This window comes from Phoca vitulina, unplaced genomic scaffold (genome assembly GCF_004348235.1).
Source record: "Phoca vitulina isolate PV1807 unplaced genomic scaffold, GSC_HSeal_1.0 scaffold13, whole genome shotgun sequence".
Classification (NCBI taxonomy): Eukaryota; Metazoa; Chordata; class Mammalia; order Carnivora; family Phocidae; genus Phoca; species Phoca vitulina.
The window spans coordinates 39,527,786-39,545,936 of NW_022589716.1; the positions used below are offsets into that span (position 1 = coordinate 39,527,786).

The 18,151-nt window shown below is 41.3% G+C and overlaps 1 protein-coding gene across 19 annotated transcripts in view; it reads left to right on the top strand.

Moving 5' to 3' along the window:
• Positions 1–5,566: 5,566 nt before the first annotated feature.
• The window catches only part of SETD5 (SET domain containing 5), an 82,194-nt gene continuing 69,609 nt past the window's right edge, over positions 5,567–18,151 (top strand). For 11 of the 19 annotated variants that reach the window (XM_032411857.1, XM_032411877.1, XM_032411868.1 and 8 more), the window contains exon 1: positions 5,567–5,871. The gene's annotated coding sequence lies outside the window, so the exon portion shown is untranslated. Of the gene's footprint in view, positions 5,872–6,367; positions 8,072–13,072; positions 16,075–18,151 lie in introns of those variants that run through there. The other 8 variants (XM_032411874.1, XM_032411876.1, XM_032411879.1 and 5 more) reach the window with 5 other exon arrangements.

The following is an 18,151-nucleotide window of genomic DNA, read 5'->3' on the forward strand; positions in this document are numbered from 1 at the left end:
GGGGGCAGTGGGAGAGGGAGAAGCAGGCTTCCTGCAGAGCAGGGAGCCCAACGCGGGGCTCAATCCCAGGATCCTGGGATCATGACCTGAGCTGAAGGCAGACACTTAACGACTGAGCCACCCAGGCACCCCAGAAATAGTCTCTTATCACCATAAAGGTATATACCATGATACCAGGAGTAATCCATCAGGTTCAACCCTGACTTGGATAAAATAAATGTTTAATTCCATGCTAACAGTTCTCTAATCAGTTTCTTACCCACTCCATCAAGAATGGGGAGTCATGAATAAGAAAAAAAAGTCTTCTGGAGAAGTAAGTTCTCCATTATAAAGTAGTATGCCACTAGATAAACACAAAATCAAGAATTCTCAACCTTCCAAGTTACTAGATTCCTAGACATATGACCTAACAAAGTGCTCTAGAATTTAAGATTGGCCTAAAATAGTCAAAGTAGTCTTACCGTTGTGATGCTGACCCCTATCATATTCTGGACTAACAGTTGCAAAGCATAATATACCAAACCTCCTCTTTGCATAAAAAATAAATGGCAGAGGGATGCCTGGGTGGCTTAGTCTGTTGAACGCCCAACTTTTGGTTTCAGCTCAGGTCATAATCTCAGGGTCGTGAGATCAAGCCCCATGTCAGGCTCTGCACTTAGCGGGGAGTCTCCTCGAGATTCCCTCTTTCCCCCTCTCCCTTTTGGCCCCCACTCCTCGAGTGCGCACGCTCTAAAAATAAATAAATCTTAAAATATACATACATATATATATATATATCTTATGTATATATGGCAAACATTATGTGTTCCAAATTTTGCAAATCTAAAAAAATTTAAAAGCCTTTACAAAACATTCAACTTTTATCCTAGAACTATAAGAAACAATATGGCTCTACTTCAAAAAGAGATAAGTAGTTGGTTTATGAAAAAAATAAATAAAAATAAAGCCCAAGGAAGGAAGCACAGGAAGAGGAATGGTTCATACAGGAAACCCAAGGAAGAGGTCAACAGTAGACAGATGCATTTAGAGACCGCGATGCATCAATCTCCTTTATAAATAGAACGAGGAGACTTGGGTTAAGTATGACCCTAAAATTTCTCCATAAAAGGAGCCTGTGTCTTTTTTTTTTTTGACTTCGCTATTATTTCAAAACCAATTTCATGTATAAATTAATAAAACCAACATTTGTTGAGTATCCAGCTCTTTGTACAGGCACTGGGGAATCAAAAATAAGTCCCTGATGAATGCATTTAAGTGGGAAGACAAAAAAGGCAATACTGTTGTTCAAAAAATTATCTGGAGTATTTTAACATTCCTTTTATAAGAAAAACAATCTAACCTGCAAGTTTCCAAAACTATTATTATTACCACTCTTCACCTTTCAACTTGTTTTTCCATTCAGTTTTTTGAAAGGAAAAATTACAAAGTAGAGAGTACACAGAGTATTAGAGAGGTTTCTCTGAAGTTTTAGTCATTTTTTGTCAGATAAATAGGTGTACTATAGCGCAGAGGCTGTATTTGCAGTGTGGTTCCTGGGCCCCCAAACATCAGAAGCAAATAAGGAACATGATACAGAATTCCAGTGCCTCCCACCCCTCTGTCTTAAGTGGATTCAGAATCTCTGGCTGTGGAACTGGAAATCTGCATTAATTAGCAAGCCAACTATCTGTGTGCACTGACAGTTTTAAGATTCCTATCCTAAGAGTCTCATATTCTGAGAAATCCTAAGTAAAAAAAAAAAATTTGTCTTTTAAAAATATAACTGAAATTTACAACATGCTGTATTAACAAATCAAAATATTTTGGTGTTAGGATAGATCTGTTAATTTATACTTTATCAGGATGCAACTTACTTTGTGATGGTTTCCTAACAAGATATGATACTAAGGCCTGGCTCCTCTGATCAAGTTTCTCCAAAAATGAAAACTGTAGAAATGAAATTTAGGGCTGGTTTCATTAGTATCAGATATAGTCCTATTCCTAACTAAACCTCTGTCACCATTATGGTTTAATGAAATCCCGCTTTCCTGAAATTCATTATACATTCTTTTTTGAAACCCAAACTAGTCAACACTTGCTTTTTTAAACACACAGTTGTCCAAGTCAAGGTTAGCTTTAGTAATGCCTTGTTCAGTTTAGCTTTCAGCTAGGTACATCTGTAGTATAGGTAATAGGTTAAACAAGCAGGGAAAAAATTAAACTAAATGGGCCAAGTTTTGTTTCCTTACTGCTCACTATGAAGAGAAAATTATCAATGCATATTAAGTATTCAGCAACCCACAACACAAGTTTGTGGCTACAGCTACAATGTCCACAGTGGCAATTTAAATTACATCAAGTTGAAAATTCAGTTCTTTAGTCACAGTAGACACATTTCCAGTGCTCAACAGTAATATATGGTTAGTGGCTACCATACTGGTTGGCAAAAATGCAGAACATTTCCATCACTGCCGAACATCCTATTGGACAGTGCTAACCTAAAGCACTAGGAAGCATACATACAAAACTCTGAGAGACCAATAACCTATCAAACTTTATAAAGACATCCACATGTTGCTCATTCCATTTTACTTAGGATTGGCTATCAGGGAATACACTAGGAGCTTAGTGATCCAAGACTTAACAAGAACCTGTGACCTCAAGAAGCTCAGAATAGTTAAGAGAATTTAAACAAGCAATGACAATAACCTGAGAAATGCTGATTCAACCTGCTATCAGATCAGGAGAAAGCACTGGTAACCTTTCCTTAGGGGTGTCTGGCTTATAGGAAGACTAGATCACAGAAGGCAAGATCATAGAGGAGACGGTATTTGAGTCTTAACCGTCTTCAAGAGTAAGGAGCACCAGAGTAAGGGTGCCACTCCAGAAGGAACCAGCCTACAAAGAGGACAATGACACTATGATTTGGGTAAACAATCAATTCAGTATGACTGGAGAGGTAATGTTTGAAGTATAGGTAAAAAATTGTAGCAAATGAAAAAGCTGTTAAGGGGTAACTGGGTGGCTCAGTTGTTAAGCAACTGCCTTTGGCTCAGGTCATGATCCCAGGGTTCTGGGATGGAGCCCCACATCGGGCTCCCTGCTCCGTGGGAAGCCGCCTTCTCCCTCTCCCGCTCCTCCTGCTTGTGTTCCCTCTCTCACTGTCTGTCAAGTAAATAAAATCTTTAAAAAAAAAAAAAAAGCTGTTAAGAAAAGAGGTTAGCCCATTGAGGGGCCTTGTATATCACCTTCACGTTGATGGAATTCATCCTGTAAATAGGTAAGGAGCTAGTAAAGGAGTTGCATCAGTCATTTTCAGCTCTATGTGTATGTTGGGACAATTGTCTCAGCAACATGTTAGATGGATCAGAAGATGATACCAGAGGCAGAGACACCAGTTTGGAGGCTATCAGCATTATGGCAATCGAGCCCAGTTACTAACTGATGAGAACAGAAATAAAAAGATGGATTGAGAGTTATTCAAAGGAGGTAAAACACAGATGTTGCTGAACCTCATATCCGATTTTCAGTAAGGCAGTAATCAAAGTCACCTGGACTGTGAAGAGGATCAAGAGGTAGAATCCTAGCTGAGGAAAAAAAGTGTAAAACAAGGTAAACATTCAAGGAGGAATAAATGCATTACTGGGTAAGAGTGAGGCCTCACCTCAAACTGGGTAGCCTTAATTGGCAGTAGAACCGATCAGTCTGGTTTCATGACTCACCGGGCTGCAAAAAACAGGAGAGGAGAAAGCCACTGCTATGTCTGGGGATTGAAAGAGCAAGTACAACAAATGCAAAATGGGCTCAAAGTAGGAGTGCGAGTTGCTAAGATCCCTAACCCTAGGGATGCAAGGAAAGGGCCTAAAATTTTGAGATTAATTTAAAATGCTATACTTTGGTGGTGCCAGCAAGGTTCTCAAATGGGGTGAGTAAAAAACTCAGATGATCATGCCTTTAATTTCCCCTTTATCTACAGGAAAATTACTACAAAAAGGATCTTTAGTAATAACACGAAGTCTTGCTGCTTAAAATCAGCCCGAGGTGAATGCTTGGACTCCCATTTCCCTCCTCCACCCCTATTATAATTACTTTGTGACACAAACTCAAGTCTGTGGGAAGAGAGACATCTTAACACCTGCTCAATTCCCTGCAGGACAACGCCCAGACACCAGGTTAAGCCTGGGCAAGAGAGTCCCGCCCACAGTCGAGAAGGAACGACTCGACATGGAGGCGATGACGAGATCGCGGGGGAGGGAGGGATTCTTCTAGGCCCAGGGCGGTCCTTAGGAGACAGGAGGCAGCAGAGAACTCCCATAAAGGTATTGCGGCACTCCCCTCCCCCTACCGAGAAGGGTGCGGCCTTCTCTCCGCCTCCTCCACTGCAGATCCCTCAGGATTGCAGCTCGCGCCGATTTTTGGAGAACATGCACCTCCCTCCCACAAACCAGCAAGACCGACCCCCGCTCTTTCCCCCACCCCCGCGAGTCCGAGAGCAGATCCGGCTTGTCTCGTCCTTCAGGCGGCGGACGCCCGGGGCGGAGCCGCGGTCGCCGCCACCCAGAAGCCTCAGCCCAGCAGCCTGCCTCCGCCTCCAGCGCGCGCTTCCTGCCACGTTGCGCAGGGGCGCGGGGCCAGACACTGCGGCGCTGGGCCTCGGGAAGGACCGTACCAACGACCGCCTCCCCCCCACCCCCGCTGACCCGCTCAGTGGTTTCGCTCATTTGGGACCCGAGCCAATGGCATGGGGCCGTTCCCCGGGCTTCAGCAACCAATCAGATGCCGAAGCCGAGCAGGCGGCGGGTAAACCGACTCCCTGCAAGGAAGGGGCGGGTGGCAGGACGCCCGTTCGGGAGGCACTTTCACTGACCCTCCACCCCCGCGGGAGGTCGACCGCGCCCGCTCCTCCAGCTCTCTCCCCACCCCATCTACCTACCCATCCCACCCAGGGAGCAATGCGAGAGTCCCCAGGCGGCTGCGCACTCCCGAGGCTGTAACTGACAGGCGCTTTACTCCAACCAAAACACGCCATTTGTGTTTTCACACACGGCGGGAGGAGAAGCGGCCAATCAGTGACAAGAGGTGAGCCGGCAGCGCTCCTCCCTCTGCAGGAGTAATGGCTCCGTCCGGATTCGAGCCTTTTCCGCTCTTCTCCCTCCCCCTCCGGTTGCCGCAGGGCGGGCCACACTCTTGCCTGCCTCTGACCACCTCTTTCCCTTCCATCTTAAACAAACGTTATACTCCCGACTTCCCGCGGGGGAAGGCGACCCCCATCTATCAGCCAGACCGTTTCAGCCACCCATCTCCCTTCAGTCCACCGGGCCCCCCCCTCTCCCACCAGAGTCCCGCTCCCCTACCTAGCCGAGGCTCTCTGAGGAGCCGGAGCCCTAGAGCACAGCCTCTTCTCTAGGCGGCCCCGGCGGCTTCCGTTGATTGGCGGCGAACTGGCCAATGGGTGCGGGGAGGTGGGCGGAGAAGCCAATGGCGCGGCGGGAGGGGGCGTGTCCCGGGTGCCCCTGGCGCCGGCGCTGGGAATCCCCGTGCGGTCAGTGGCGTTTCCGCTCGGGCAGCGGGCTGAGTGAGCTGCCGCCGCCGCCGCCGCCGCCGGGGGAGGGGCGGCCGCCGCCCGCCTGCGCTGAGAGACTCACGCAGCCCCAGTCCCGCCAGTCCGCCAACACTGTAGTGCCGGCCCCCCCCCCTCCTTCCCTGGCCCTTCCCCCTCCCCGCCTTTGGCTCGCTCCGCCTTTCTGCCCCCCACCCCCACTTCACGGGCACGGGCAATTCCCGGCCAGGAAACGCCGTGGCGCCGCGTTGGGCCTAACTCGAGTCCTGCTGCCTCCCGGGAGTGCTGTGCGCCGCAGCCCGGGCCCAGGCCCCGGCAGCGCCTGGGACAAGGTAAGGGTCCGACAGAAAAGAGAGACCTATCCTCACGACCGGGCCCTGGGGAAGGGTCACCTCCTCCGTCTCCCCGCGCTCGCTCTCGGGACGTGGGCCTGGCCCTCCCCAGGCTTTTCACAGGAGGATGCTGTCCCTTCTCATCCCCCTCGCTGCCCCCCCCCACACCACTGCACCCCTCTTTCCCAGGGAGAGAGGCCCCCTTCGTAATCTAGTCGACCCCACTACCCTTTTCATGCCTTTCCTGGGTCAGGACGCTTCCCCTCCCCCACGCCTCTTCACCCCTTTTCCTGGGAACTGCCTACTCCACGTTTACCTTTTACTTGAGGATAGGCCTCTCCCTGCCCTCCTGTAAAAATGCACAGGCATACTTTTTCTCCCTCTCCCCTAACCCCCACCCCCACCCCCTTTCGCGCGGCCTTGTGACAACTCTGATCTCTGGCGGGGGGGGGCCTCGATCCCCCCCTCCATAATGTTCCTGGACGCCTTCAGTCTCGTTCTTGGGTCCCCATCTCAGATGATTGCTTCTTTTCCCACACTAAAGACGTTACCTTCGCCACCCCCACTTCACATTCTTGGGCTCTCAGTGGCGTATGCCCCAGTATCTGAGATAGCCTCATTGAATTTGTAGGGTTCGAGCTTGGAGTTGAGCCAGATTGTGTCGTTTTTCCTGCCTTGGGCGTGGAGAGCGATCATTTGAGAACGTCTTTAAAAGCAGAAAAATTTACCCTTTATGAATTCCCTTTCTCTCTGCGTGGAAGCCAGGGATGTGAGGTGAATGGTGGTAAGAAAAAGCCCTGGTTTTATAAGTAGGTGAATCGCGTGAGAGGGAAAGTTGAACTGTTGGGAAAGCCCCTTCTATGCTAATTTATTCTATAGAGCGCCTTTGCTGGTCTCACTTCGTAGGAATAACTGGTCTTTCCCTTGGATACTGATGCTGCAGCCAGCTCTGCTGGTCTGGGTCAGGGGTGCGTGGATGACCTGCATTTTCTGCTTTCTCATGTTACTTGTGCAATGTGTTCACCAGTAACTCATTTCTTACCCAGAGCTCAGGGTTCCATTGGGCTTTGTCTGTACTTTAGTTCATTTCTCCAGTTTTCTCCGTGGTCATAGTACTGAAAGAGTCCCCAGGTTCTCTGCTAAATTCCTTTATAACTTGACTAAACAAGTTGCTTTTAAATGACATATTTGTGATCAAGGTCATATTTACATTTTTTGTTGTTGTTGGGCAGATGTTACATAGCTATACTTTTGATTGGGGAGGATCCAGCTGAGTTGAGTGTTTAGAGATTTTCAGGAGAATGTTTGTGTATCTTATTTGGGAAAATTTCTTGATGGTTAATTTTATGTCATTAATGTTTTTAGGTCATTCTAAGAGAAAAGTTGTAAATGGTAATTTTAGATGTGTGGAATGTGGATGTGAGCTAGGAGTAAAGCAAGAATATTCACTTAATCAGAGGTTTCTGGGCCTCTTGGAGGACACAGGAGATTTTTTTTTTATTGGATTTCTTCCAGTTTTCTCAGGAGGGTCATTAGTTTTCTTCTATAGCCCCAAATTCTGGCCCGTTATGGGATTAGAGTCTTCAAGGGTTACTCACACTGTCATTATGTATAGAAAAATGAATTATGTCCTTTGATAAGACAAGACACAAGGCTCTGTCTCTAGCTGCAAATTTAAATTTGACTATAAAGAGAGTGTTTTGAAAATTGGCCTTTTAAAGATGAAAACTTAATCTTCACTCCTAAATCACTGGCTTAATTTAAAAATGGATATTTGGAATTTATTTGGTGAATTTTGATTTTTTTAGTAAAAGGTCTTGGTTTAAAACTAAAAGGGTGACCTTAGGATTGTTTATTTCTAAAAGCATAATTCCAGCCCTTCTGGCATGGAGCACTGGTTCAAAAAAAAGAAAAAAGAGTGTGTAAGGAGTGGGGGTGGGGTAAGGAGAAGGTTGTTCCTTTGGGTTGGATCACAGGGGTGAGTATACAAGGCAGCAGCAGCTGCTGGCTTTGGAGCTCTGGTTGCTACGTGAGAAGCTTGAGTAGTGCTGGCTGCTGTCTCCAGGGAAGGACAGCAGTGCAGCGTCCATTAATGCTGTTGGCTGCAGGGAGCTGCACTTAGGCGATGGCTGCTTCAGGACTAAGAAGAAACCTTGCTTTCCTGGGAATTTTGACTGCTGAGCTGGTTTGCATTTTATTGGTGGGGAGATGAGAGTTAGCAATTCATAACCTTCTACCCATTTAAGGATATCAGCATCTGGAAAATGGATCACAGTTAAAGACTCTTCTTGTTTGGTTTTTGTTTTTGGGGGGGGCAGATTTTCAGTTTTTATCTGAGGATTTGTGCTTGGATAGGTCTGAAAGTTCTGTTAGAGTCTTAATTTTTCAATCCATTTAAAACCAAAGTAATAAGAATTTAAGGATCTTCCAGAGAACCAGAATGGGAAAAATCAGTTCTTTTTTCTGCAACTGACAGGTTTCCTCCATCCCTTTAATTATTGAATTAATTTTGATATTTTGTTGTTTGTTTGCCTCCTTCCTTCTCTCCAGTTTTTAGGCCACATATACCTTATTGAATAGATGTTTTGCTAAACATATTACTACATTTGGAATTGTAAACTCTAAAAAGAACTCTTTTTGGAATGATTTCTAAATATAAATCTCAGAAGTATTTTCTTTATTTCTGTATTACTATAGACTTTTCTCGATTATATTATTTCTTTGGCGTTTGACCTATAAAATTGATTCATTATATATGTGTTGGGTGTAGTCTTGTAAGATCACAAGGATGTATGTTTCGCCATGATCCATTTGAAATAAAGGATGGACCAGAAGGAATATTCAGAAATCGAGTAAGTCTAGAGTACAGGATACTTGAAAAGATAGCCTGTGAGCCCCTTATGTGGTCTCCCCTTCCCCCACAGCTCTTGCACATTAGGCAGATCTTTGATTAGGCAGAACAGTTTGTTGAATATGGAAGTACTTGAAGGAAAACCACCACCCAAATATACCACCACTTCCATAGTATCTAACAGATGTCAATGTGTTTTCTTCCCCCTACCCCTCCAAGACTTTTGCATCCTATTTTTTTCCCCCAGAATTTTGATATTTTCAGTTTCATGTAAATGTACTTAAATCCCACAATCATCTATAATGTGTAATCTGACTCTGGCATTTGTGGCAGGGAACCAAAAAGAATGGAAATGAGTTTTGTCATTCACAAATGTGGCTTGCATTGTTTCTCAGTGATACAAACAGACTAATGAAATAGAACCTTTAATGAATAATATTTTAGGTGGTTCTATTCTTATTAGTATTACATATAAAAGGTGCCATATCAAATAAAGATGGTTTCACTCATACTCGCTGTTTAACATAGCTTAGATATAAATGTAAATGTCTTTTAGTTTAAGTTATTACATAATATGAAAGTTACTGATAAAATAATTGCTTTTTCACTTGTATTTTCTATTGTTTGGAACCCTTTGATCTTGATGTAATCATTTTCTGAAAGATCATAGAGGCCCTTTTCATAGGATTTATTTAACCAGTATCCTTGAAAATTTTTGTATCTTCTGATCCTGTTTTGTGTCTAGGAACTTAAATACTTTCTGAACTTATTGTGGTCTTTCTAGTGGAGGGTTGACGTCTCATTTTTTGCTTTTGGACAGGAAAATAATATAGTGCAAAATGGAGATGTGCAGACAACCGCTCTTGCCTTATCCTCTTCGTGTTGAAATAACTTAATGAAACATGAGGCCATAGTTAACAACAATCATCGGATACATCTTATTACTGAAAATTGGATTATGATCTAGAATAAAATTTTCTTCTAATTTCTGGTTCAGCTGTGGTGATTTGTCAGCTCAGTGTGAAACTAAAAGGCTTAGCAGTGAATTTTACTTATCAGAAAACTTCCAGGTATTGAAAACTAAAACTTACTGATAGGGATATTTTCTTTAAGACAAAACTTACTTTGAACTCTGTAAAATGTGTAAGATAATGTATATTTAGTAATACAACTGGTAGTTATTTATAATTTGATTAAAAACATTCTCTCAGGAGTGCTTGGGTGGCTCAGTCGCTTAAGCTTCCCATTTGATTGATATCAGCTCAGGTCTGGATCTCAGGGTCGTGAGTTCAAGCCCCGCATTCGCGTTGGGCTCCATGCTGGGTGTGGAATCTACTTGGGAAAAAACCCTTTCAGACGCAGTCCTTAGAAAATAAGTGTAACGCATCTGTGATAGACAAGAATTGGTACCATTCCTTACTGCCAAAAATTCCAAAATATGTGATGAAATGGCACTTTGAACCTTTCACTTGCTGTAGTAATTAATCTCTCTTGTGGTAAAGATTCAGAGAAATTCATGAAAGATAGAATACCATTTCTTTCATTTATCAATATATATTTTATTAAATCATTTAGAATCTTATGAAAAGTGTCCTATTGTATATTCAGTTCTAAATTGATATCCAGTAATGGGGGGGGGGTTCCTGTTAGAAAGCATCACTTTAGAAAAAGCTCTTAACACTTGGTGAAGGAAACCATGAGAGATGATAAAGAAACAATGACGCTAAATCTCAGCCTACTTTATAGGACCCTTCACTGAACAAGGAATATGTAATCCCATCCTGTCTCACTCAGTTTTTCCATCATATTGATTTTGTTTGCTGAATACCTCAGGGAGAGATGTAAGGGTCACATTAAGTATCTTTGATATAAACACAAGGAAAAGGAATTTTTTGCTTATTGGAATAGTATCTTCGTATTGTTAAAACACTAAGACTATTAGCGAGTTTTGCTTTATGTATATGAGTGTTGGTTTGGTCTGACCTCTTTCTCTTCTGTGCTTTTCTGTCTTCCTTGTAGTCTGAGAATTTTCGGAGTTTAGATGGCAAATTGAAGTAGTAATCATTTCCTTAGCTATGTTGGTTATGTATATACACCGACCTGGGGATACTCTTTGGCCTGTGTTATGAATCATAAAATAAGCAGTGGATATAGGAATTTGTAAGACTTTGTTTCTGTCTGGGGATTCAAGTTTTTGATGTGCTACCTAATCAAGGGAGAATGACGAATTCCTTGCTGCTCTATTTGAAAAATAGATGGAAGCATGGGAGGAGCCTGAGACTTCTGCAGCAGGATTTGGTCTGAGTAGAAAAGGAAGATTTTTGTTTCAAATTGCCAGCTGCTTATGTCAGACTGACTCCCTTATTATGCTTTTAGTTGGCCTGTCAATATGGCCAAACAGCTAGATAAGTGCGGGGCAGGACAAAGGGCTCTTTACACAGCGGGGAGGCAGTGTTGCTGGGGGAGGGGCAAGAGGTAGGAAAGGCAGGAGGAGGAGGTTCTTTTCCCTGGGAGATTATTCAGTTTGGCATACAATTAAAGAAATCATTTATAGTTCCCACTCGAGCATTGAATTTGTGCCAACTATATACTCTTAACCCCAAATTTAGTATATCCCTGAATATAATAGGGTAGGGACCCATTGCCTCCTCCAAAGAAAAATAAAAAACTAAAGCTTTGTATAGGTTAAAAGAAAACAAATCCTATGCCCTCCACCCTCCTAAATACAAGTCACCTCCTGAGGAAACCAGTTCTAGAGCATCTGACAGCTGAATTCTCATTAAGAAATAGAAAAGAATATTTTATCTGAATAAAACTTTTATGTTTCAATATATATATTATTTAGATTGGAATTAGGCCAGAATAGGTAGAATAATTTGTTTAGCTTTGTGAAAGAGTTGCATACTGTTAGCTCCAATTTTATTTTGTTTTATTTTTTAAGATTTTGTTTTTTTTTAAGTAATCTCTACACCCAGTGTGGGGCTTGAACTCACAACCCCAAGATCAAGAGTCACATGCTCTACCTACAAGCCAGCCAGGTGCCCCTGTTAGCTCCAGTTTTAGACCAATAATATGGAGAACACCCTGCAGGATATGTGTGTTGGATTGCCATCATATAAAATGCTAACTGAAAAAAGGCTACTTACTTGTCTCATCCCTACTTTCTGGAGAACCTGATATTCCCTGGAAATTACTCCCAAGGTGCCCTCCCCCCTTTTTAGGTTAGGCACAACCTAGTTTGATACATTTGTAGGCAGCTCCCAGCAGAAAGTGGGGTGGTTGCATCTAGCTTATTAGAATAATATGAATCATGGAGTTGGAAGAGATTTGTCAGTTACCTGGCCCTTTAAGCAAAATCACAATGAAATATTTCAAAGTTTGGCCCATTTTTGAAGTTTTTGTTAAAATGTTAAACCAGTCAGTGTCCTAAATGGTATTTTTAGTTAGTTTTATTTATTTATTTATTTTAAGATTTTATTTTTAAGTAATCTCTGCACCCATGGTGGGGCTGGAACCCACAACCCTGAGATCAAGAGTGCATGCTCCACTGACTGAGCCATCCAGGTGCCCCTATTTTTAGTTACTTTTAAAATAAAAGTCAAGGGGCGCCTGGGTGGCTCAGTCGTTAGGCGTCTGCCTTTGCCTCAGGTCATGATCCCAGGGTCCTGGGATCGAGCCCTGCATCACATCGGGCTCCCTGCTCAGCGGGAAGTCTGCTTCTCCCTCTCCCACTCCCCCTCCTTGTGTTCCTCTCTCGCTGTCTCTCTCTCTCTCTGTCAAATAAATAAATAAAATCTTTAAAATAAATGTCAAAAAGTACATGTATGCCAGTTCTTTTAAAAAAATATGTATAAAAGAATTGCATTCACATTACAAATTAAATAGCAGTTATTTGGATTAAAAAAGATTCTTTTATAAAGAAGTATATGCTAAGGTTCTTTTAAATACTTAATATACTTTAAGAGAATTTGATTTTTGGAGATAATTGGTTTGAACTCAGTTTTCCAAGAGTATATCTGTTAACTTGCATTGAGGTACCACCTGTATTACAATGTTAAAGCTTTGCCTTCTATCCAAACTGTGCAGGAGATGGTAAAGGGAACTGGAATGCTAACTTTTGCTCATGGTTTTGGACCTTCTGACTCTTAGCAAAGAAGAGATGTTTTAACTTAATAGAATAACTAGAAAAAATGGTCTTTTTTTTTTTTTTTTTTAAAAATTTTATTTTTTTTTTTTAGAGAGAGAAAGCATGAGAGGGGGGAGGGTCAGAGGGAGAAGCAGACTCCCTGCCGAGCAGGGAGCCCGATGCGGGACTCGATCCTGGGACTCCAGGATCATGACCTGAGCTGAAGGCAGTTGCTTAACCAACTGAGCCACCCAGGCACCCGAAAAAATGGTCTTTAATGCACATTTTAATATTAAGCAAACCTGATCGTTTTGTGTCATTTCCCTCTGTAAAAGAAAGATACATGTATTACCCACTTATCATTATATTGTTATGTGTAATGGTTTTTGCAATAATGATATAATGTTTTGACCTGAAAAGGGAAATTTGAGAGACTAATTATTATTGCCATTAGTTAGACGGTTTTTTTATTAGTGAAATAGCAACAACATGAAGTTCAGTGAGCTATATTTTATATTACCATAAAAATTTAGGGTACTCATTTCTTCTCTTTATAATTCGCTCACGTGGATTATTTCCATAGATTTGTGGCACTAAAATAGAAGCCATCTAGTTCAAAACCTGGCCTCCATTCCACATCGTTTTCTCTACATGCACAACATTGCTAGCATTAGAGTAAACATCCTTTCACACACATGTGCATGTACACACACACTCCTCTTCCCAAATAACTAGAAATCTCTTCATCTTGGGTTCTTCTGCTACTATTACCTGAATCTTGCCAGAGGCCCCAAAAGGTTTGGGATGGGGGGAGGGGCAAATTTTGATCCCAGAGGTTTTGATAACTGCTTTGGTTCCCGAAACAGCTAATCTGAGTTCCAGTGAGACCTCACCAGCAGTAGATGAGAATGGAGGTGAAACACAGCACTGTACCTCATCTTGCCTGTGCAGCTGCTCCACCTTATTTCCTGCTATTATTATCCCACAACGGCTCTCCCCAGCAAAAAAGAAACTAGGACAAAGAGGGAAAATTGTATGGGCTCATAGGATTTCTTATTATGGTTAGGTTGTGGCTTTGTTTATATGTATTTAAATACAAAGTTAATTTGTCTTTAAGTCAGTAGTGAAAGAGATTTTATAACTTCAGTATCTTCCACTTAATAAACCATTTCAGATTCTTAGCCTTACAGAGGAAAAAAAAATGTTTTTAAGCATACTTAATTTTCATTGGCTGTTCACACAATCATTATTACCACCAGATGCCACCTCGAGTATTAACTTGAAGAAAGGGAGAAATCTCTTCTGTGGATAATGTTTGCAGTTTTATTGGGAATTACTTATTTGTGTTAACATAGACCTATGACTAAAATAAGGTTAAAAAGTTAAACCTTTATATATGTTTGTCCCTTTACCTTAGTGGAGGTGAAATTAATTGTTTGCATACAAATTTTTCATCCTTCAGGTTCTTTCTTCAAGCTGCATACTTTATTTTCTTCAAGCCTTCTCTTTCCCATATCACCACCCCAAACAAGAAATTTTATTTTTATCATTTATATTGTCTTCTGATGCTATTTTCTTCTCCCCACTCCTGAAATATGAAGAGTCAAATAAAACCCAGTAATCTAATAAGTTGTGTGTACTGCTGAGTATAGTAAGGGATTATTTCATAACTCTTAGAAATTATGATCTGGTTAGGATGTTCTCGTATCATGTTAGCATATTTTGTAATGTTAACATGGTGTAACATATGTCCATATGGATCTCATTGTTTGATATTTGCACCCATTGTTTGTCATTTTGTAGGAGGTTGTTGTGGTCGTGTTCCCCCTCCCCCTTCTGGTCTCCATGGTTTTTTATTCCTGCCCTCTTACGATCTTTGGCCTATGTTCGAAAATTCTATTTCTTTCTGCCAACCTCAGTGCATGCCACAACACATACAATTTGTACTCTCATATCTTTGTGAAGGAGGATGGTTTCTAGTTAATAAGCAACTGTTAGGGCATTCCCAGTATCCAAGGAAGGTTTTAAATGGAAGGACCTGTTGGCAATTAGACTGCCTCTGCATTTATGTTACATTTTCCTTTATTATAGGTTGTTGAGAGTTGACTTGTTTTGTATGAGAAACCAGACAGAAAGGGAAGAGGTTACTTAAAAAATAAATGTTTATTATGATAAAGTTTGGGTTAGAATCTAAAGGGCACTTTTTAAAACTTTATTTTAGTTCTAAAGACAAAAGAGTTTAATTTCCTAAAATAGAACAAAGAAAAAAGGGCTTTCAGGGCAGTATGATTGATTGCATGCCGAATGTAGCATTAGATTGTTGTATGAATGCATACATTTTTATTTTCTCAGTGTCTATGGTGCAAATTACTGTAGCCATACAAATTAAATGTCTTTATGCCCACAGCCTGAAAACTATTAAGTGAAATGACAAATAAATAAATAACAGGAAGGTCTGAGGAAAATGTAGAAGCAAGTCCAAATTTTTGAAGTCTCTTTTTAATTATTTTTGTTCTCGCTGGACATACTTAGTTTTATTTATGGCAATTAGAACTTTAACGTCATAGCCTAGTAATAGAACAAAATAAGGGTAGGTTGACATGGTGTCAGTGCATGTTTTAGAATGAGACTAAAATTGTTTCATATTGTTACATATTTTCATATTTAGGCTATTTTTATTGAAAAAGTTTACCCAATATTTGAAAACCTATGAATGGCATAAAGTACAGGTTAAATGGGTAGTCATATTATTGGTGGCTCATTATATAAGCAATAGTAAAACCAGATATTTACTAAAAATCCCCAAAAGAAAATTAGGCTAGCATCATTTATGGAGCTTTGAATTTACTGTAGCCAAACTACTTAGAACAAAACAAGTAGGTAATAATGCCAATCCCAAGGCTCTTACTTTGGAGCCTCGGCTGGTTGATCTGACCCAGATGTTTTTACCTCTTCCTAACTTAACTCCTAGGTCACTAAGATTTGAAGTGTTACTGGGAATAAGGTATCTGTTCATCAACTGAGTAGAAGTCTTAGCCGGCCATGTGGAGGCCCATGGGAAGACCTGTATTTTAAGAGAAGCAAAGCTCTTGAGTAAGTGTAACTTTTCCCTCCATAGTTTGTCATGAATAGTTGGTATGAAAAGGAATGGCTTGAAGCTTGTAGAATAAACTGAGCAACAAGAAGAGACACAGACATCCCACTTTATGAAGTAACTATGTGCCAGGTAAGAAAGAGGGAAAAAAATTTTATAGACTACTTTGGTTTTCTGAACTTTATAATATTAGGAATGTGTTTCTTTGGAAAATCATTACTCAGAAGACTGAGTTGAGTATCTTTTGTGAAAATAGTAAAAAAATAAATTTAAACTTTTATAGATAGAGTGTATGTCTCGATTTCCCTGTCACAGTCCTGGTTTATGCCTACCACATAATTAGTAATAGCCCCCCTTTCACTCTCAAAAATGTCCCAGTTTGGACCATAAATTATATGCTTGCCCTAATCATAGAGGATCATGGAACTTTTCTTGACTACATAGCAACCCAATTTTCTTTTATATAGCTCTTTGATTCTCCTCTCTGCTAGCATTTATCTGTTGGCCTGTCTGAACCCCTGTTTCTACCTGAGCAGTTCTTGGAACACCTTTCTTTTCCTTTTAGTTGTTGGTGAGAGAGGGGATATATACAGATTTGATAATTACAAATACAATAAAATAGAGGGAAAAGAAAAATGGATTCCTTTTGGCTTTTATTTAAACCATTCCATTTGGGGGTGCCTGGGTGGCTCAATCGGTTAAGCATCTGCCTTCGGCTCAGGTCGTGATCTCAGGGTCCTGGGATCAAGCCCCACGTTGGGCTCCCTGCTCAGTGGGGACTCTGCTCTCCCTCTGCTCCCCCCCCCCCCCCCAGCTTGTAGGCTCTCACGCTCTCTCTCTCCCCCCTCTCAAATGAATAAATCTTTTTTTTTTTTAAAGATTTTTTAATTTTTATTTATTTGACAGAGAAACAGCAAGAGAGGGAACACAAGCAGGGGGAGAGGGAGAAGCAGGCTTCCCACGGAGCAGGGATCTCGATGCGGGGCTTGATCTCAGGACCCTGGGATCATGACCTGAGCCAAAGGCAGACGCTTAATGACTGAGCCACCCAGGCGCCCCTCAAATGAATAAATAAATCTTTTAAAAAAATAAATCATTCCATTTGATCAGGATAAGGTCTGTACATTGCATTGGTTTGATAAATTTGTCTTTCTAGTTCATAGATTCTCTTTCTTTTTTATATGTAATATACTTGTTAAATTTACCATTGTGTAAAGAGTTCCTACTCTTTGGATGTTGGAGGTTGCATCTCCATGGTGTCATTTAACATGTTCTAATAGATGACCACCCCATCCATATTTCATGTAAATTAGTTATTAGATGGATTGTAAGTATACTTTATAGTAGTACTGTGTACTTCCATTAAGAGTTACATAACATAGGGACACCTGGGTGGCTCAGTTAGTTAAGTGTCAACTCTTGATTTGGGCTCAGGTCATGATCTCTCAGTGTCCTGGGATTGAGCCGGGTGCATCGGGCTCTGAGCTCAGCAGGGAGTCAGCTCGAGGATTCTCTCTTCTCTCTTCCTGCTCAAGTGCGCTCGCTCTCACATTCTCCCTCTGGCAGTCTCTTTGCTCTTTCTCTCTCAAATAAATCTTTTTTTAAAAAAGTTACATAATATCTACCTATGTGATGTTAAGCTGCTGTTGGTATTCATCACGTGGTTCAGCCATTCTTAAACTTTATGCTCCTAAATACTGAAAGCCCCAAAGAGATTCAAGGATTATATCGAGATTTACCAGATTAGAAATTGAAACAGAAAAATTTTTAATTATCAACTAATTTTAAAATAATGGTAACAAATCCTGCTAAAATAAATGACATTACTTTTATGAAAAAACAAAAAAAGAATATATTTCCAAAATTTTTAAAAAGTGGCATTGTTTTACATCTTTGCAAATCTCTTCAGTTTCTGACTTAATAGAAGACAGCTGCTTTCTCACAGCTGCTTCTGCATTTAATTTGTTGTGATAAGTTGTTTTGGTTGAAGACTGAAGAAAAGCTGGCCTCACATTGATAAGTAATTGAAAAGACAAAGACTGCACATACCCCTGAAAGAATCTTGGGAACTTCAGCAGTTCTCAAACCACACGTTGAGAACAATGGGCCTAGATCCATTATTTCCTTTATGGTTGCAAAGTGGTGATATTTTATCACTACCTCATTTATTTTCTCTAGTACTCCCTCTTGTATATTTGGTTATCCTATG